The sequence below is a fragment of the Pongo abelii genome, chromosome 3 (genome assembly GCF_028885655.2).
Source record: "Pongo abelii isolate AG06213 chromosome 3, NHGRI_mPonAbe1-v2.0_pri, whole genome shotgun sequence".
NCBI lineage: Eukaryota > Metazoa > Chordata > Mammalia > Primates > Hominidae > Pongo > Pongo abelii.
This window is the reverse complement of record NC_071988.2, coordinates 121,494,644-121,511,212: the sequence shown is the minus strand read 5'-3', so window position 1 is coordinate 121,511,212 and position 16,569 is coordinate 121,494,644. Positions and strand designations below refer to the sequence as shown.

The window sequence follows — 16,569 nt, the reverse complement described above, 5'->3', positions numbered from 1 at the left end:
TTGTTTGCTAATGAAAAAAATAAATCCTTAATCACAGATGACAAAGCAAAGATGTTCAATTAATCATTGCAATGTTTTGGTGATTCATTCAAAAACACATTACACGCACATGTAGATAACTGAGAGTTCTTTTGTTTTTGTTTTTGTTTTGTTTTGTTTTGTTTTCAGTAATCTGCGGAGCAACCAAAAACATCTGCGTAACTACTACACATTAATTTTAGGCACTATCCGTAAGTTATCATTCTGCTTTGCATAATTCACCAGATAATCCCCATACTGAATACCAAAAACTGCTCAGCTTGAAGAATGAGTCAGTCTGACTGTCTGGTTCTAGCTTAAAATCTAAGAACTCAGAGCTCTCTGTTCTTTTGTTCCTTATTGTTTTTGAGATTTGAAAACTGGTCACTTCACTTCATCTCCTGCATCTGTAAGAGTTGACTAGAATACGGGATTCACAAAGCAGGTAGATATGAGGTTTTCTTCTTTGTTCATACCAATTTTTAAAAATTAAAAGGATGGCTTCAAGTAAATAATTCTTTACTCTTTTAACATGCTGCCATCATGTGGTTGCTTTGCTCATTCACATTCAAATGTCTCAAAGTTCACATTTATAGTGACTCTTACTCAGCAAGCTACTAAGAGGAAGCTCCCAAAGAAAATGAAGGGAAGAAAATACATTCTTCCCATAATCCTAGTGCAGAGGATGGTAGAAATATATGTGTTATTTGCCGAAATGCAAGGTAGAATGTGGTAGGAACCTAAAGAGAAAGAGTACAAAGGAGACTCAGAAGGGAGAGTCAACTCTCTTAGATTTCAATCTATTAAAAAAAAAGTTTAAGGCTGTAATTTTAGCAAAACTGTTTCATAAAATGTGACAATACAGTAACTCCTTGGTTAACCCCAGCTTATACCAAAATCCATGCATACTCAAGTCAGCCCCCCCTATATATGGGTTTTGTATCCTGCGAGTACTATCTTTCCATTGTGTTTGGTTGAAAAAAATCCACCTATCGGTGAACCTGTGAAGTTCAACCGTATGTTGTTCAAGGGTCCACTGTATTTACATATATTATTAATTCCTTGCAACATCTCAGCAATCATCTCTGTTTTAATTCTGAAGTGCTTGAGACCAACAGAGAATATGCCAAATGTCTATGCAAGTTAAAAGTGAGAGTCTTTGCTCATAGTTTGGACTCATAGAGCTTTATATGGTTTACCTTATTGTCTCTGAGTCCTCAGTGGTGGATAAGGCAGGAAGATTTGAGATTTCATCAAAATTTCCTAACTTAAGAACATTTTTTTTACTGAACCTTGCTTTATACGTAGGTGCTAAAAAATGTGGTTTAATTTGATTGGATGAATTCATGTAAAAATACTCAAACATTTTGAGATATTGTATATAATTTTCTATAATCAAAGAAAAATTTAGTAAAATGAGTTGGATTAAGTTCTATTATAATATTAATTGCCAAGTTGTTTTCAGAATTAGTTTTAGCACCTAGAAGGAGAATTAGAGAAGTTCCACATTTTTAAATTATAAAAAAGAAAAAAGTTTTTTAGTGCTACACACAGGACACATAGTTACTAAATTCTGCTTAGATTTAAGTGCTTAGATCTTGTCCACAAATTATTCTTTAAAAATATTACAACCTTCAATTCTGAACTAAGAGAGGTCTTCCTGGTCCTGCCCACATTTAGGAATCCTATCATCTCAAACCCCTGGACCTCAGCACTACTTTTTCCCAAATCACAAGTCAAAACAGCCAATCTGGTCATTTGCAGCTTCCTTGCCTTCTCTCTTAAATACAAATTTTATTTAGATCACCAAAAAGATTCATGTTATGGGTTCATTGTGTCCCACTGCCCCATAATTCACATGTTGAAGTACTAATCCCCATTACCTCAGAATGTTACCTTATTTGGAGATAAAATCTTTACAGAGGTAATTAAGTTAAAATGAGATCATTAGGATGGGCTGTAATCCAGCAGGACTCGTATCCTTATAAAAAGAATAAATGTGAACACAGAAACAGTTACAGAGAGAAAACAACGTGTAGACACTGGGAGAAGGTTGCTGTCTACAAGCCAAGAAGAGAGGTCTGGAACAAATCCTTCCCTCAGAAGGAACCAACCCTATTGAGACCCTGAGCTTGAACATGTAGTTCCAGAACTGTGAGACAATAAATTTCTGTTGTTTAAGCCATCAAGTCTGTGGTATTTTGTTATAGCAACCCTAGCAAACTAATACAATTAGATTGGTAGAAATGGTTTATATTAACTTCCTTTTAGGCATGTATATCTTTGCAGCTAGCCCTAACTTACTGTTCTGATTCTAGAAAATCCAAAAACAATCATTGTTATTTTCATCCAGAAACTGTTAGTGTGTTAAATCATTTTTGAGAAAAACTAAGACCCTGGAAAGAGATTGTATACTTTAACAATCAAAGTAGAAGATTAAAAATTGGTACTTACAGGCATAAATATTGGCATTGGCAGTTATTTCTCTAACTGCATCTTCCTATTTCCCTGTCCCAGCCAAAATTCTATCAGGTTATGTGAACAGAGGACTAATTATTTTCCTCCTTAACCCTCAATATTTCAGGCCAAGAGAAGAAAAAGAATATTAGTTTTGTGATTCTCAAGTAACAATCTTTTAAAGACCATCACCTGGAGGAAAAGAACACCAGTTGAGAATTATTGATGATAATTGTCAACCTTTTTTACCAACCTTCAATGATAGGGTATCCTCACCTATTAGAGGGGAAGATGAGCCTGCTTCTAACTACGAAGCTGAAAATGCCTAATAACAGTTTCCATAACCTCCTTTATAGGCACAGCATGGACACCCAACCAAGGCCACAGACCAGACATGGCCTACACTGACCAAATCGGATGTTGTAAGCCTAAAGAAGCAGGGACTGCTCCAATTTCATTTTGGAGAAGCCAGTAGCAGCCACATCCATTTGCTGAGGTAACAGGAGCAGTTGTACCAGCACAGCACCCAAGGTCGGTAATCAGGAATAATCAAACCACAGAGGATAGCGCACAACAATGGCGATGCCTGTCTGATTCTGTAGCATGATTCTGAACACTGTTTATGGCTGATGAGCCTGCTCACCTGCAGTTAGAGCTACCCCATTTGTGCTTCAATCAGCCATAGTTTCTGTTTCTTCCAACCAAAAACTGACAGACCTAAAGGATATGGTTGTTTTAAATTTATCTTTTAAGAAATATAGAATTATCTAATTATTTTGCTTTTTGCAATAAAGGGATCAAAACATTTTACTCAGTAAATAGAAATATTAAATGTAGATTTAAATTCTTCATGAATGGTTGACAGATAGAGGTAAATAGCAAAGGAAAATAGAGAATAAGAGGCAGAAAGAAAGACAACTTATTAGATGTTCTGAAGTTTGTTTTTTAGAGTTTTAAGATTAAAAACCTTCTTGATTTCTCACCATTGTTTGGCCCATACTTTACTTAACTTGAAAAATCTGTATCAAATATTTATTTAAGATGACTAAATAGAAACCCTAATAGAGAAGATAATATAATATAGAATGCAATTTAAAAGTATAGTGATATAATGGTTTTCACCCCACAAAATGGCAGGACCACAAAAGTGTGATAATGGACTATGCTGGAATAAATGTGGGGAAATAGGCCCTTTCATGTTGCCTGTGGAAATATAAATCAGGACAACCATGTTTTGTGAGGAAAATGCAGAAGCATACATCTAGATGACTCACGCAGCTGCCCTTTGGCCCAGCAGTTCTATTTCTAGGAATTAATGCTGCAAATAGATATACACATGCATAAAACTACAAAAGTAAAAGGATATTCATGGCAATCACAATCAAGAACTAATTAAATCAGTTCTGGTATATCAAAAAAATAGAATACTATGAAGCTGTTAAAATAAGCCAGGAAGGTCTCCAAATGCTGATATGACAATCATAGCCAGGACTTATTGGTAAGTGGCAAAAAAATGCTTACTTATATAGTATGTTACCATTAGGGGAAAACAATAATTACAATGATCTTTGTGACTATATTTGTGTGTATATGCTTGTGTATGAATAGAATATCTCTAGAAGGTCTCTTTTTTTAAAAACCTGTTAATACAAGTAGGGATTGCTTGTGAATAGGAAAATTGGGTATCCAGGGAATAGGACAGATGGGTAGATTATGCCCTTTTGTATCTTTTGAATTTTATAATACATTTCTGTATTATTGATTTTAAAATCACAAAAGGTACTAAAGTAGACTATACCTATATGCATGGATATAGTAAATCATTTTTAACTATAAAGAAATATAAGTATATAAAAATCTTTAAAAAATTATAAGAATAAACCCAAAATTCCAAAAATAAGTACTTTATTAGGAATTAGATTCATGCAGAAAATATCTATAAATTTGTTTCTAGTTAAATAACCCATGTCTGTTATTTTTGCTGATATGATGTGGTAGATAAAACTCTTTCCCTCTGACCCTAGATTTTACCATGGGTTTGGGACAATTTGGCAAAGCAAGAATGGACTTGTTCAAAGTCTTAAGAACAAAGAGGAAGAAGATTTGTATGTGGTCAGTGAAGAAAAAGAGATACAAATTAGAGAGAAAGAAGAGGGGTCTTGAATCCATGGAGCATTGTTACACACCTTGACAGCCCTGGCTGTCTCCAAGATTTGGGGAGAAATGTCTTTTCAACACAGAAATGAGAAAGATGGCTCCTACGGCAGATGGCAAAGTGGTTCTTTGTATGCACTGCCAGAGGTATGCTTAAAGCTAACATTTCAAGCAGAAAGAGACTTTAGACATCGTATATAATCCTCCTAACTCTTTAATTTTTACATATGAAGAAACTGAAACCTAGAGAAGTTGTGACTTGCCTGAATTTACACTGCCTGAATCCAGGGGAATTAGGATAAATATTCCTCTAACCAATGTTTCCTCAAATCCACGTTCAGTATTTTTTTTTTCCACTACACACATGAATTGCTTGCTCTCCAGAAGTAATCCTTCCATATGTGGAAGGCGGTGCTTCTTCCATGTTCAGTATAAAAGCGATGAAACAAAGTGAAGGAGGCATGTTTCCCCCTTCTCTTGTAACCCCATAGCCAGAGCAGCTAAACTTCTATACATTCGATACAACTCTTTCAGCTGGACTTCAGTTCTGCAGACGAAGGGTATGTAAAGTAAGGTCAAGTTGGGTTAATGCTGTGCTCCAGCCAAGGCTGTTCTGGGTGCAAATATCAGAAGCCAACTCAAATTAGTTCGAGTAAAAGGAGTGCTAATACCTGGGATGCAGAAGTACTGTTCTTGGGTTTCACATAATTCAAGGAGAGTAAAGAAGCAAGGACAGGTTTTACATGAACTGGAAAGCTGGGGCTGGGCACGGTGGCTCACACCTGTAATCCCAGCACTTTTGGAGGCCGAGGCAGGCGGATCACCTGAGGTCAGAAGTTCGAGACTAGCCTGGCCAACGTGGTAAAACTCCATCTCTACTAAAAAAATACAAAAATTAGCTGGGCATGGTGGCAGGCACCTATAATCCTGCAGACACCTACAATCCCAGCTACTTGGGAGGCTGAGGCGGAGGTTGCAGTGAGCAGAGATCGCACAACTGGACTCCAGCCTGGGCGACAGCGAGACTCTGTCTCAAAAAAAAAAGCAAAACTGGGAATCAAAAATGTTTTCTGTATAATCTTTCAGTTTCGCATCTGACAGGACAAAATCTACAAAGAATAGAATAGATGAAACTCTTGCAGTGGAACCTTAAAAAGCCATTATAAGAAAAAGGAATGAGTAAAATATGGCTCAACTATCAGTTCTTGTTTTAAAAAAAAAAAAAAGCCAAGATTTTAGATTAAAACTTTAATATGAACCTAGAACATATTAATAGGAGCATAAGGCTCAGCATAAGGAAAGTGATTTTTTTCCTTTAGTATTCATACTGTATCTAGAATATTGGGCTCCACTCTAGACACTATGAGAAATAGAGAAAATAAAAAATTTAAATATACAATGGGTAAAATTTGTGAAAACCTAGTTTTTCCAGAGAAAAGGCCATAGCCAAAGGACTTGATAACCTTCTTTAAATATTTGAGGAGCTTTTAATTAGGGATATTCTGTGTGTGTATAGGGGCAGAACTAGGATGAGTTAGTAGAAGCTGTGGAAGTGGCATAGAGTGTGGCGGGAGGCCTTCTGTGTCACAAGGGTTTGTGTGTGATCTGTGAAGGGAGCCATGTGCTTCACTGCATGATAGAAAAATAACTTTTCAGCACATGGCCCAATTCAGGGGAAAGAAGAATTTGTAGGACACATTTTTTTTAACTCAAAATAGCTTTCCTGAATTCCACTGGGGAAAGCTTTTTACAACTTAGATTAAATTCTTTAACAAACAGCAGGATGTTGAGAGATTTTGGCATTTCTTTGTAGCTATTAGAATTTAATATCTGGGCATGTTAGCAAAATAACAACTTTTTAAAACCCTTACATTGTTGTAGCGTTTGAGTCACAAAATGCCCTCATATGAGTTATTTCATTCTTGAAACACCTCTGCAAGGTAGATACAGTATTTACTATCCCTGGGAAACAGGTTTAGAGAGGCAAAATGACTTGCCAGAGAACCTAGCAAAGGAGGGTAACGTTCAAGCAAGATTCAGTTCTCTCCTTTTAATGCAAACTTTAATGATCCAAGTGGTTGCCGTGGAGACTTTTTTCTTCTTTCTTATCACTCTGCTTAGTATGAAGTGATAAAGCAACCAATCACTGCCTCACAGGCTAGATGTACGTGTTCCTTCCATTCCCAAGAGAATTTTCAGATGAGAGTGTTTTGTTAAAACAAAGGAAACATGCTTTGTATAACTAAAAGAAGGTGCTGCTTTCAAAAAGTGCATAATCATTTAAATGTTAAACCTCTGCAATATGATTTTTAATAGTTTATGAGAAAATATTTTCTGTATATTTCACTTTTAATCCCCAAATACATTAATATTGGCATTATGCATTTGGATTGCTGAATAGCTATGTCATAATAACTGCTGATTAGTTTTTTTTATTAACCTAGGTTCCAATGATATGGGCCCTATACATCCAAGAAATAAAAAGGCATAATGATAAGCTCTAAGATCAACCGTGTGTACCCAGCACCTAGCACAGTATCTACTAAGTATTAGGCAGTCTATAAATATTCGTTAAATAAGAGGGCTTTTTTGAGCTGCACCACTATAAAGATGGCGGAGCAAGAGCAAAGAAAAATCCCTTTGGTTCCAGAAAATTTCCTGAAAAAGAGGAAGGCTTATCAAGCCCGCAAAGCCACCCAGGCAAAGCAGGCACTTTTGGCAAAGAAGGAGCAGAGGAAAGGAAAAGGGCTCAGGTTTAAGCGACTGGAATCATTCCTACATGATTCCTGGCAGCAGAAACATGACAAGCTGTGTCTCAGACGACTAGAAGTGAAACCTCATGCCTTGGAATTGCCAGATAAACATTCCTTGGCCTTTGTTGTACGCATCGAAAGGACTGATGGCCTGAGTTTACTGGTGCAGAGAACCATTGCAAGACTTCGCCTAAAGAAAACTTTTAGTGGTGTCTTTGTAAAAGTCACCCCCTAGAACCTAAAAGTGCTGCGTGTAGTGGAACCTTATGTGACCTGGGGATTTCCAAATCTGAAGTCTGTCTGGGAACTCATTTTGAAATGTGGACAAGCCAAGGTCAAGAATAAGACCAGCCCTCTGAAAGACAACACAGTGACTGAGGAGCACCTGGGGACGTTTGGCGTCATTTGCTTGGAAGACCTCATTCATTAAATTGCCTTCCCAGGGAAGCATTTCCAGGGGAGCTCATGGTTCTTGCGCCCTTTCCACCTCTCAGTGGCCCGTCGTGCTACCAAAAATAGAGTGGGCTTCCTCAAGGAGATGGGCACACCTGGCTATCGGGGTGAACGCATCAATCAGCTCATCTGCCAGCTGAACTAGACCCAGGTGCCAAACGGCAGTAATTTTTATCAATGAAGTGGAAGCATGTGTTTTTGTTTTTTGGGGAATTTTTATCAAGTATCTTTAGAGAAGATTATTTCCTCCTTATCTTCAAAAACTGGAAAGGAAAGGTCAAAGAAAAGACAGTAGCTGGTCGGGCGCCATGGCTCACTCTTGTAATCCCAGCACTTTGGGAGGCTGAGACAGGCGGATCACCTGAGGTTGGGAGTTCAAGACCAGCCTGACCAACATGGAGAAACCCCGTCTCTACTAAAAATACAAAAATTAGCTGGGCATGGTGGCGCATGCCTGTAATCCCAGTTACTTGGGAGGCTGGGGCAGGAGAATCGCTGGAATCTGGGAGGCAGAGGTTGCAGTGAGCTGAGATTGTGCCATTGCACTCTAGCCTGGGCAACAAGAGCAAAACTCCGTCTCAAAAAAAGAAAAGACAGTAGCTTATGTTCATGGCAAGCACCTCTCATCACAGTCCAATCCTAAGGAAAAATTCCAGCGTTTTGTACATTGGCTGCCACTTCGTCTGAAATCAGCACATTCCACGAAGGAAGGAGTCCTGCTTTGTTGCATCTTCTATCCTAGGATTTAATGTTGGTAAATCCTAGCATTTGTACAAGGCTCCCTAAGATTCCCGCAGCAGTCGACCAAGCCCAGGGACATAATTGAATCTGGAGATTCCTGGGGTTTTGTTTTGAAAAAGACTTGAAATACACATAGGAAGAAAGGCATAAAAACAAATGTTCACTTGTCTCTGAAAAAAAAAAAAAGAGAGAGCTTTTTCAATAAAAACGAAACAAAACCATCAGACTTATCTGTTATCTATACACCAATGTTCACAGCAGCATTGTTGTGACAAAAAACAAAAGGTAGAAGCAACTCAAATGTCCATCACAGATGAATGGATAAACAAAATGTCGTATATGCATACAATGGAATATTATTTAGCCTTAAAAAGGAATGACATTCTGACCCATGTTCCAACATGGAGAAACTTGAAGGTGTTATGCTAAGTGAAATAAATCAGACACAAAAAGACAAGTCTTCTACTTCTATGATGTATCTAGAGTAGTCAAATATATAGAGACAGACAGTAGAATGGTGGTTGCCAGGGACTGGGGGAAAGAGGAATGGGGAGTTATTTTTTAGCAGATAATGGAGTTTCAGTTTGGAAAGAAGAAAAAGTTCTGGAGACAGATAGTATTGATGGTTGCAGAGCAATGTATATGTACTTAATGCCACTGAACTGTACACATAAAGATGGTTAAAATGGTAACTCTTATATTATGTATACTTTACCACAGTTGTTTTTAAAAGCTAAAAAAAAAATCAATCATTTACCATTAGTTTCATGAAATTGGAAATCATGTCCCAACTCCAAAGGGCACCTTCTCCATGTAGCCTAAGTTTTTAAATAATTTTTTTCTTTAAAAAAATCACTTGAATTTGAAGTAATTTATTACTAAAATAAGTAGAAAGACAGCTGTCAAGTGTGAAGGAAATGATCATCTTTATGCACAACTAAAAATTAAATTCTCAAAAGGCATAAATGCCTAAATTATTTAAAATTTTTATAATTATGAAGTTACATTTTAATGTATATTTATGGAGGAGGAGGACAGTAAAAGCTTTCTACCAGGACTCATGAAGAAATTTAGAAAGGACACTTCATTTTTAAAAACTTTTATTCAGTAACATTTGAAGAGTTCTCTCAATTTAATAGCTGGGGGACCATATTTGTTTCCATAGGAAATAATCTTTCCTTGAAACTGTTCTATAGAAGAAAAAGAGCTGAGCATGGTGGCTCATGCCTATGACCCCAGTGCATAGGGAGGCTGAGGTGAAAGGATCACATTATCCCAGAAGTTCAAGGTTACAGTGAGCTATCATCACATCACTGCACTCCAGCCTGGGCAACAGAGTGATACCCTATCTCATAAAATAATAAAAATAATAATAAAGTTACGTAAAGGGGTGGGATCAAATGTCGGTTTAGCCTTAACACATAATAAGGAAACACTATCCCTTATAATAATGTGAATGGTGAAAGTATGTGGCTTTGTTCATAGCCTTAAATGGACGGTATAGGTAGGAAAATATTGCTTAGACAAACAAGGAGTCCATAGACAAGTGCTTCTCAGCTGGTGCCATTTGACAGAATGCACAAGTACTCTCCATGCAATCCAGTGCTTTCCTAATAGTCAGAAATTGCTCTTCCTTAACATTCATCCTAACCACAAATAAGGAGCTATTTCCTGCAGACCCTAACAGCCTTGATTGATTATCAATTTGTATGATGTTTGGCTCTGCTTGCAGTAACAGTAGGCACTAGGTTATTGTCCTGATTGTGATCTTCAGCTTTCTCTGTTCAGTAGGTGTCACTGATGTGTCCTGCTAAGAGTTACCTTTTGCTATTTAACCCTCACCTTTACCTTACCTTAGTTATTCTATTGCATAATATTTGTGTAATATTATATTATTTGGTTCTGATGAGCTATCATTGCTATGACACTAAATTATTTTTGTCATTTTCATCTTTTAGTAGAATTTCTAAATTGCATCTGAAAGGGATAGCAATAAAATACTCATTCAACTTGCTATTGTAATCTAAATGTCCTTAAAACTTACTGTAAAGAATAAATAATTTCAAAAACACAATGTGCTTTCTCCATCATGCCAATTCAGGTTTTTATATGCTATAAACTAGGAGTTAGCAAACTCTTTTTATATAGTACATATTTGAGGCTTTATGTGCCATATGCTTTCTGTTGTTACTACTCAACTCTGCATTTGTAGTGTGAAAACAGCCATAGGTAAGTTATAATAAAACTTTATTTACAAAAATAGGCTTGGGGGCATGGTTTGCTGACCCCTGCTATAGACAATAAGAACTAATGGAGATTAGAGAACAGAAACTATGAATGGAGACTGGTGTAGTTAGAAATCAGATAGAGGTCAGATCTTACCTACCCTGGAAAGATAGAGAACACAAAGAGTGTATTCTAGGCAGGGGAGACTGCATGTGTCAAGACACAGGCATAGAACTGACCATTCATAGAACCCCCAAACAGGACTACATAAAGGAAGAATTCACTTAGGCCTGGGGATGATAAAGTTGAAGGATGTTTAGATGAATGTTATGTCATGGTGGACAGATTATTAATGGTCCTAAAAGGCTGTTTGAGATTTGGACTTTGCAGATTATAAAATTCTTATTATGCTTTTATTTCGTTCTAAGTATTATCAGAGGTTATGGAATCCATTTGAAATTTCTCCCCAGGCAACCTTTAAATCTTAACTAAAATCTCAAGAATTTCAACAACTTCAGGGATGTGAAGGAGTATATGGAAGCAGAGGCAGGTGATAATTACTGTGCAACTGCTTTCACATTGATTTTTTAAAACCACTTTATTAAATTATGATTAACATGGAAAAAGCTGTACATATTAATGTGCAGTTGGCCCTCCCTGTAGGTCCCACATATTTTTAAAAATACAACAATAAGAAATAATACAAATTAAAACAATACAGTATAACAACTATTTACATAGCATTTTTATATTAGGTTTTATAAGTAATTTCAAGATAATTTAAAGGATACAGGAGCATGTACATAGGTTATATACAAATATTATGTCATTTTATATAAAGGACTTGAGCATTCTCAGATTTTGGTATCCACTAGGGGTTGGGGGGTTCTGGAACCAACCCTCCACCTACCACAACGACAAATGACTATATATAACTTGGTGACTTTCGAGATAAGTATGCACCTGTGAAACCATCACCACAATCTATGCCATGAACACATCTATCACCTCTAATAGTTTCCTCCTACCCTTTTTGTTATTATTATTATTTTATGATAAGAATACATAACATAAAATCTATTCTCTCAGCAATACATGCTCATTTGATTCTTAAAGTACTTTTGTAAGAAATTTTACAAAATCACACATCAGTGACCTTTTACAAACTATAAAACACAATAAAAAATAAGATATGTAGTATTAATCCTATTAAATAGGATAAGGCTCATATTTTAACCCCACTTTGCAGACCTAAAAACTGAGACTCAGAGAACTTAATGGACTTTCCCGAGGTCATGCTAACTACTGGCAGAGCCAGTACTATCAGCGCAATGCAGTAGAAAGAGAACTAGTTTAGGTCAAAACATTAAGGTTCAAAAATGACTGTAGCAGTAATTAGCCATATAATCTTTGAAAAATCAGTCATTTACCCAAGTATGAGTCTCATAATTTGTAAATTGCAGTTGGTGGTAATAATAGGTTACTACTACTCCACAGTAGCTGTGAAAGCAAATTGAGATCATGTACTTGTATTTTCCTCATTTCCTTTCACCTCTCTCCTCAACTTTTTTTCATTTTTTTTTAGATGCAGTCTTGCTCTGTCATCCAGGCTGGAGTGCAGTGGCACAATCTTGGCTCACTGAAACCTCTGCCTCCTGGATTCAAGCGATTCTCCTGTCTCAGCCTCCTGAGTTGCTGGGATTACAGGCACATGCCACCACACCCGGCTAATTTTTTTTTTTTTTTTTTTTTTCAGACAGAGTCTCACTCTGTTGCCCATGCTGGAGTGTGGTGGCTTGATCTCAGCTCACTGCAAGCTCCACCTCCCAGGTTCACGCCATTCTCCTGCCTCAGCCTCCCGAGTAGCTGGGACTACAGGTGCCTGCCACCACTCCCAGCTAATTTTTTTGTGTGTTTTTAGTCAAGACGGGGTTTCACCATGTTAGCCAGGATGGTCTCGATCTCCTGACCTGGTAATACGCCCACCTTCGCCTCCCAAAGTGCTGGGATTACAGGCATGAGCCACTGCGCCCAGCCTCCTCAACTTTTTTAGTTTATCGGCAACCAATAACCAAAGCATGCATGTGACCCATCATTTCCCACATCTACCTGTTAAGATCTCTTAGTGTAGTCTTTTTCTTTTTTTTCCTTTGTCAAATTATTTTTTAAATTTTATTTTATTGTGGTAAGAATGCTTAACATAAGATCTACCTTTGTACCAATGTTTCTGTGTACATACATTATTATTGATTATAGGTACAAATTATACAGTGGATCTGTAGAGCTTACCGATCTTGCTTAACTGAAACTTCATGCTGGTTGATTAGTAACTCCACATTTCACCCTGCTTTGCTCCCAATCCTGCTGCCCGCTGGCAGCCAAAAGAATTTCCTTCCTTTTTAAGGCTGAAAGTATCCTATTGTATGCATATGCCACATTGTCTTTATACATTCATCTGTCCATAGACATTTAGGTTGTTTTCACATTGTGGGTATTGTGAATAGTGCTGCAATGAACATAGGAGTACTTCAGGATATTGTTTTTGATTTCAGTTCTTTTGGATAAATACATTGAAGACAGTGTCTTAGTCTGTTCAGGCTGCTGTAACAAAATACCATAGACTCAATGGCCTATGAACAACAGAAATTTATTTCTCACAGTCCTGGAGGATGGGAAGTACAAGATCAAGATGTTGGCAGATTCAGTGTCTGATGAGGGCCTACTTGCTTATGGATAGCTACCATAGACTTTAACATCACATGGTAGGAGGAGTGAAGAATCTCTCTCTGGCTTCTTTTATAAGGGCACTAATTTCATTCATAAGGGCTCTGCCCTCATGACCTAATCACCTCCCAAAGGCCCCATTTCATAATGCTGTCACCTTGGGGGTGAGAATTTCAACATATGAATTTGGGAGAGACATAAACATTCAGATCATAACAGTAGGATTATTGGATTAAAGACTTAAACATAAGACCTGAATTGAACCTAAAGGATATTATGCTAAGTGAAATAAACCAGACACAGAAAGACAATTACTGCATGATCTCATTTATATGTAGATTCTTTAACAATTGAACTCACACACAAAAAAAGTAAATAAATAAAGAAAAACACAAAAAATAAAAATATTGAACTCACAAAAGCAGAGAACAGAATGGTGGTCAGCAGAGCTGGAAAGCAAGGGAAATGGGGAGATGTTGGTTAAAGGGGTACAAAACTTCGGTCATTCAGGATGCATAAATTCTGGAGAGCTAATGTAAATCACAGTGACTAAAGTTAATAATACTGTATTGTATACTGAAGTTTGCTAAGAGCAGATCTTAGATGTCCACAGGGAAAAAATGTAACTATGTGAGGTGTTGTATTAGCCTGATTATAGCAATCATTTCACAATGTCTATGTATATCAAAACATCATATTGTATGCCTTAAATATATACAATATTTATTTGTCAAATATATCTGAATAAAGCTAGGGGAAAAAGTATGCTAAACACTGTAAAATGTATGTTTATCTTTATAGACACTAAAATGTTTTAGATATTACTATCAATGTTGCTATTATAATAGTGTAATACAAATGTTTTATTATACTATAATAAAATATTAAAAAATTTAAATATAAAAATAATTATTTTAAAGACAATAACAAGGAAGAACCGTAAGACCCGAGACTGTAAAACTCCTAGAAGAAAATATAAGAGAAAAGCTCTGTGATAGTTGATCCATGAATTTCATGAATATGAGACCAAAAGCACAGGCAACAAAAACAAAAGTAACCAAGTGGGACTACATCAAACTAAAAACTCCTGCACAGCAAAAGAAAGAATTAGTAGAATAAACAGGCAACGTGTGGAAGCAGAGAAAGTATTTGCAACCCATATATCTGATGAGGGGTTAATCTCCAAAATATACAAAGAACTCCTACAACTCAATGGTAAAAAAACAAACAATTAAAAATGGGCAAAGAACTTGAATGGACATTTCTCCAAAGAAGACATACAGATGGCCAACAGGCATAGGAAAAAATGCTCAGTGTCACTAGTTATTAGAGAAAAGCAAATCAAAATTACAATAAGATATTACCTCACATCTGTCAGAATGGCTACAATTTTTTTTCAAGACGTGTTAGCAGGTATTTGGAGAAATTGAAACCCTTTGTGCACCGTTGGTGGGAGAGCAAAGTGGTGCAGCCATTGTGGAAAGTAGTTTGGAGGTTCCTGAAACAATTTTAAATGTAGTCTTTCGATTTCCACTTATATCTAAATAAGTTTCAGTATTCTTTGCTTCAACATCCCAAGTGAGAAAATATGATTGGTTTAAGTCGGGGAAAAATAAACCCAAACCTCTAAACCTTAAAGTGATATCCTTGAGCAGCCAGCTTACATAAATGGACTTGAAGCAAGAAGGGGGAAACTGGGGTGACAGATAATTATAGTAGATGTAATATACAAATCGAATGTTAGTTACTGTTCTGATTCATAGTCTAGTGTGCCTTCTAGTAGACCATACATTGGGAAAAACAAGCAGTAGTGGGAAATTACCTTCTGGGAAATTCCAACAGCTAATCTCCAATAGCTAATGTAGGTCACAAATGGTAAATCAGTTACTTATGGACTCCATGTTCCATTATTTAAATGTACTACCAGTTAAGAGAAAACCATACCTTATTCTTAGACTTGTGTGGGCATCTTATGATTCAATTTCATTTCTAATTAGTGCCTTTTGCTCCATTGGGCAATTCCTAATACAAAATATAGGTACTTTATCCTTTACTGATTTATACATATTTTAAACTTTTTTAGGAGATAAAAAGCCTGTATATTTTTCTGCCTTAAGACATAGAATTTTAGAGTTGGCAATTATCTTTGAGTTTAGACTAACTCTAATTTTATGGGTGAGGAAACTAAAGGTCCTGAATATTACAATGACTACCCCAAGATCCAGCAAATGGCTGGAGGCCATGACAGTCTAGGACCTTGAGTTTAGTTTGGCTTTAATACATGCAATAGCACTTTATTTTCCAGTGATACTATGTAAATGAAATGGAGTTTTTCCACGTGTGAATTTTCCAGATAACTAAAATGTGAGCACTAAATTAATTGTCAGCCATTTTCTGAAACGTTTTAAGGTGTGTATTTTGCACTTTTCTGTCCTGAAAAATAAAGTAAATGGGTCCTCACTTTGCCTTTTATAGACGGCTCATTCAGTAGTTTAAACATTACTTACTGTGTTGTTATATGAGGAAATCCTTTTGAAATATGAAAAGCTTTATCAATAGTGACTTTTCTGTGTCTTCATAGAAAGTACATAAATATTTGTTGGTGGAGTGATTCTACACATTTGCAATCATTCAGGAGATTGAGGTTCATGGCAACTATTTTTCTCAGAGGCTTAGAAACAAAAGTTGGAGTCTGGTTCAAATTGAAGGCTGATTCCAGACTGGCATAGTGCTGTGACACACATGTATTATTTTTATTAAAATATAATAAAACTCAGCTTTCTCTTTCCCATCTCCTCCCCTTCACTTGCCTTTTCCCTCCATTTCCCTTTCTTTTTTTGAGCAATTCAGTCTTAAAAACATTAGTTGGAGCAGAGCCAGACAGGAATCAACAAAGGGACTGACTTGCATGAGGTGTCAAACCCGGGAAGAATGAGAAAGGCAACCACATTGGCAGGTGGTGTCAATGGGAGAAGGGTGAGGAGGGCATCCACACAGGAAAAGAGGGCTAGAATGAGATGTCAGCTCCCAAGTGGTGTGAGAA

The 16,569-nt window shown here is 36.7% G+C and overlaps 1 pseudogene; it reads left to right on the top strand.

Annotated features, from left to right (window-relative positions):
• Positions 1 to 7,227: 7,227 nt before the first annotated feature.
• LOC100457559 (large ribosomal subunit protein uL30-like 1) lies at positions 7,228 to 8,002 on the top strand (annotated as a pseudogene).
• Positions 8,003 to 16,569: the final 8,567 nt, after the last annotated feature.